Below are 6,136 nucleotides of genomic sequence, written 5' to 3'. Positions count from 1 at the left end.
TGTGAGTAATATCAAGGAAGTGAGACATAGCAACTCTACTTTCTGTCATCGTCCTTCTTGGCATGGTCAGCATTTAGGTTCAGTCTATTTAAAATAAAATTGAGAATGGAAATGGGGAATGTGTCAAAGAGACAACAACCTAACCAAAGAGCAGAACACAGCCCAAGGTCACCAATGGGTCTTCAACACAGGGAGAAAATCCCGCACCCGGAGGCGGACTTCAGCTGGCCCCTAAACAATAATATGTACTTGTTCAGTGAAAATGGACGTCACACTAAAAGCTTTGTTAGACATCAAAAACTTTGTCAACATTTGTCTTCATGATCAAGAAATAGCATTTAAAGAAATAGATTTTTTATTAGTTTGACTTATTTTTATGCTCCACTTGGGGGCATTATGTTTTTCGGTCTGTGCCTCCATTTGTTCATTTGTCCTTCTGTCCCACTTCAGGTTAAAGTTTTTGGTCAAGGTAGTTTTTGATGAAGTTTAAGTCCAATCAACCTGAAACTTAGTACACGTGTTCCTTATGATATGATCTTTCTAATTTTAATACCAAAGTAGTGTTTTGACCCCAATTTCACGGTCCACTGAACATAGAAAATGATAGTGCGAGTGGGGCATCCGTGTACTATGGACACATTCTTGTTTTGGCAGTCATCATTTCACTTTTACACTGACAGCAGCAACCTCAGGTGAGACACACGCTTTTGGTGAATTTGTTTAAATTATAACTTCTTAATTGTCAAATACTGATTCTATAGCTCTCTTCGAGACTAAGGCAATTCTTTTAAAAACTAAACTTGGCTTTAGTAGAAGTTAAAATTGTCACATTAAACTTTACCTCCATTTTGTCATCAGTAACACATTATAATTTAAAAACCATTGGTATGAGAGTTCATAAGTTATTGAACGGAGACGACATAAAGAGTCATTTTCCAATAGATCAAGGACCACAACTCCTGAACAGTAAAATTGAAAATCGTCAACATTGAATATGACCTCTATTTTGTAATCAGTAACAACATATTAATTTGAAAACCATTGATATACGGGTTCATAAGTTATTGAACTGAAGTGACATAAAGTGCCATTTTCCAATATATTAAGGACCATAGCTTCTGAAAGGTAAATGTGAAAATCATCAATATTAAACTTAACCTCCATTTTGTCATCAGAAACAATATATTATATTTTGAAAACCATTAGTTATAGTAGAAGTGTTCATAAGTTAATGAACTGAAGCGACATAAAGTGCCATTTTCCAATATATCGAGAACCATACCTCCTGAGAGGTAAATGTGAAAATCGTCAATATTGAACTTGACCTCCATTTCGTCATCAGAAACATCATATTGTAATTTGAAAACCATTGATAGAAGGGTTTGAAAGTTGTTTAACGGAGATGACATAAAGTGCCATTTTCCAATAGAACAAGGACCAGGACTTCCGAACGATAAACGTGAAAATCATCAATATCAAGCTTGACCATTTTGTCATTATGAACATGTTAAAATTTGAAAAGCATTGAACGGTTCATAAGTTATTGCAAGGAAACTCTTGGCAGCCCCCCGCCGACCGTATTTTACCAAATTAATAACCTGATTTTTCCTTCAGAAAACCAAGTTAAAAACATGGTTATTCAGAGGCAATAACTTCTGTAAGGAGTAATTTGTTAATTTCATCCCTGTTGACTTATTTATAGATTGTGCTTAATATCTTTGATATTTACAATAACCTTAGTACATGTTATGTTTCTTCCTAAAATGGGTAACAAGAGTGCACACGCTGAAATGTCTCGCCTTCTTTACTAATCATTTATATTATGTTGATAGTCCTAAATATAAAGCTTTATTACAACTGTCACATAAACTTAACATTAACCAAGTAAACTAAACATTGACCAATGAACCATGAAAATGAGGTCAAGGTCAGATGAACCATGCTAGGCAGGCATGTACAGCTAACAATTCTTCCATACAACAAATATAGTTGACCTATTGTTTATAGTTTAAGAAAAACAGACCAAAACACAAAAACTTAACACTGAGCAATGAACCTTGAAAATGAGGTCAAGGTCAAATAAAACCTGCCTGACTGACATATAGATCATAAAATATTTCCATACACCAAATATAGTTGAACTATTGCATATAGTATTAGAAAAAAAGACCAAAACTCAAAAACTTAACCTTGACCACTGATCCATGAAAATGAGGTCAAGGTCAGATGACACCTGCCAGCTAGACATGTACACCTTACAATCATTCCATACACCAAATATAGTAGACCTATTGCATACAGTATAAGAAAAACAGACCAAAACACAAAAACTTAACACTGAGCAATGAACCTTGAAAATGAGGTCAAGGTCAAATAAAACCTGCGTGACTGACATATAGATCATAAAATATTTCCATACACCAAATATAGTTGAACTATTACATATAGTATTAGAAAAAAAGACCAAAACTCAAAAACTGAACTTTGACCACTGAACCATGAAAATGAGGTCAAGGTCAGATGACACCTGCCAGTTAGACATATACACCTTACAATCATTCCATACACCATTTATAGTTGACCTATTGCATACAGTATTAGAAAAAAAGACCAAAACTCAAAAACTTAACTTTGACCACTGAACCATGAAAATGAGGTCAAGGTCAGATGACACCTACCAGTTGGACATGTACACCTTACAATCATTCCATATACCAAATATAGTAGACCTACTGCTTATAGTATCTGATATATGGACTTGACCACGAAAACTTAACCTGGTTCACTGATCCATGAAATGAGGTCGAGGTCAAATGAAAATTGTCTGACGGGCATGAGGACCTTGCAAGGTACGCACATACTAAATATAGTTATCCTATTACTCATAATAAGAAAGAAATTAACATTACAAAAAATGTTGACTTTTTTTTCAAGTAGTCACTGAATCATGAAAATGAGGTCAAGGACATTGGACATATGACAGACGGAAACTTCGTAACATAAGGCATCTATATACAAAGTATGAAGCATCCAGGTCTTCTAGCTTCTAAAATATAAAGCTTTTAAGAAGTTAGCTAACGCCGCCGCCGCCACCCCCGCCGGATCACTATCCCTATGTCGAGTTTTCTGCGACTTTTAGGTTCGACAAAAACCATATTTCAAGGGCAATAACTCCCATAAGAGATTAATTGACGATTTCCCCTACGATGAATTATTTGTAGATCTTAATTTGCTGAACACTTTTGCCCTTATAGTTTCTATCTATTTAAGTTTATGCTAAAAAAAAAAATGCAAAAAATTAGTAAAAAGAAAAGGGCAATAACTTATATAAGGGGTATAGAGATGATTTTGTCCATGTTGACTTATTTGTAGATCTTATTTTGCTGAACATTTTTACCATTGATAGATTCTCTATCTTTAAGTTATGCAAAAAGTGCAAATATCTCCATTAAACGGCAACAACTATAAGGGGTCAATATTCTAACGTCAAGATATCTCACATAATATATAAGATATCTTAAATAATCTAGTTTTTTTCAAGATTTCTTATAAACTTTATATCTTTTATACTTTATAAGATTCTGATCCTCATACACTGACATGATCAAAACCCATACATGTTAGTGTCAATTGACCATGACTGTGTGAGTCCAGGCTTAATCTTCATAGAAATCACTTGTGTAGATGCTAAAGCATATTACTGTTGCTCATCTTCAGTTGGAGTTGGTCCTGATAATTTTACCCATCAAGAAACTAGGAAAAATTTGTAAGGGTTCCTTGGAACCCAGTGTCTCGCCTACTTTTGGTGTTAATTGCAGGTTCAACAAAAATGAGAAAAAATTAATAAAAACATTCCTCTCTATACTATCTTTTGATTGTAAGTAGCTTCTGTCCAAGTTTGGTAAAAATCCAGGATAGTTTATGAATCTAATAAATGTTTTAAAAACTTAAACTGCAGAATGTATGTAATGTTGACTGGAAGAAAAACTAAGTCCATTTATAAGTAAAATACGGAAAAAATGGAACAAAATTTTATCAAAATTTCCTTCTAGATACTAGCTTTTAATCATAAACAAGCTTCTGTCCAAGTGTGGTACAAATCCAGGATAGTTTAGGAAAGTTGTTAAAATTTTAAAAACTTTAACCACAGAGTGAATGTAATGTTAACTGGCAGAAAAACTAAGTCCATTTATAAGTAAAATACGGAAAAAATGGAATTTTTTTTACAAAATTTACTTTTGAATATAATCTTATGATCATAAACAAGCTTCTGTCCAAGTTTGGTAGAAATCCAGGATAGTTTAAGAAAGTTATTAAAATTTCAAAAACTTTAACCACAGAGTGAATATTTGTGGACGCCACCGCCGACTATGACGCCGACGGAATGTAGGATTGCTATGTCTCGCTTTTTCGACAAAAGTCGAAGGCTCGACAAAAACACATTTCAATGGCCCATGAATAAAGAAAAGAGGACGAGTGGTTGAACACCAAATAATATGATGTAAATGTGTACCAAACATAATTGACCACGTCCTGTTAAAATGATATTTATATCACTAGTTTTTTAACTCAAAAGTATCAGCAAACAGATAGTAGGTGTGCGACAGATCTGAAAAGTCCTCACATGTTACCACTCATCACTGTCGAGCTGCTGACCAAAATGACCATTCTGTTCAGCGGTACCTGAGAAAAATGTGACAGAAATATTTGTTGGACAAACTGCCAGACAGAGGGACAGACAAGGTGAATGCAATATAGCCCCAACTCTTAAGAGTAGGGATATTTTAAAACGACAACAAGCCATCATTGCTTATTTTTTATATGAATTTTTATTAATGAATATTATTATTTCAATAACCATACACAAAAAACCTTCATTTATTCCATATCAACAAAGCAGCTAGACTGCATTTCTCTTAAGTAAATTTTATTACTGGCAATATATATATATAACAAATGGTCTCTAGCTGGTAATCAGGATGAATAGTTTGATTGCAACTTTGTAATAAAAAAAGAGTACATTATTCTTAAAACACAAATCTTGGCATACAAAGACAGAAAAAAAACAAAGCGGTACATTTTCCATATGTAAACAAATAATAATTAAACAAAGAACATGAGTTATAGTGTTAAAAAAATTATGAGTAAAAAATGCTGTGAATTGAGAGAACAATTGGTGCAAATTCAGAAATTATCAAAACATTTTTGTTTTCTTAAACATGTATTCTTTTATTGTAAAAAGTGGGTCTTGATAAAAGGGAGATAAAAGCTGTTTTTCATTCCATTGTAAATCTTTGTCAAAATTGTAATAGCTTCTTTTAAAACTATTAGCTAATAAGTTTTAATTTAAAAAAAAAACCACTTAGATGTTTTAATTAAATATCATGTTTTCCACCTTCATCTAACAACTAATTATGAAAAATGTCGATCATAAAACAAAATTAATCTAATCCAAATAATGAAAATACTTTATACCCTCTTTCTAGATTTATTCAATTTTAATCTACTGGCAGGTTTTAGTAATTTTATTGAATATTGCTATGAGATGATTACAGTAAGATGAAAGATAAGCACCTGCTGTTAGATTAAAACAGAATAAACCTTAAAGTCTTGTACTCTCTCTCTATCACATATGCAAATCAGATGAATTTAAAATGCAAAAAGAAGAATTCTATATCATTAAATTCCAAACCAACCCATACTGCTATTTCCTAGAACTTAGTTTACAGTTTTTTAATTCATTTTTTATTTCATTTCTTTTTTTTACATTTTTTTTTTTCATTTTTTTTTACTAAGCTCTACAAAATGGCAAATTTTGATAACATCTGAGGTGCTCCCATTAATATCTAATCAATTACCTTTCACCAAAGGAAGCGACCAGAATAAGGAGGTAAATAGGTGTATTCCCTCCCCTTGCCATAAACCCCCCCCCCCCCCTATTAGCTCCTCATTCATCACACCTGGATTGTGCTTTCTGTGTTCAAAGGTTTAACACATGACATAATACACATAGAATAGAACATGACTGTGATGTTTAAAAAAATGAGAGCTGATTTATTAAATTTTGATCCATATCATATTCAAGTGTATACTCTTTGTTCATAGATAAATTCAAGTCACAAAAAAAAATCAAAGA

The sequence above is a fragment of the Mytilus californianus genome, unplaced genomic scaffold, assembly GCF_021869535.1.
Source record: "Mytilus californianus isolate M0D057914Y unplaced genomic scaffold, xbMytCali1.0.p SCAF_5, whole genome shotgun sequence".
Taxonomy (NCBI): Eukaryota; Metazoa; Mollusca; class Bivalvia; order Mytilida; family Mytilidae; genus Mytilus; species Mytilus californianus.
The sequence above is the reverse complement of the archived record's forward strand: the minus strand, read 5'-3'. Positions refer to the sequence as shown.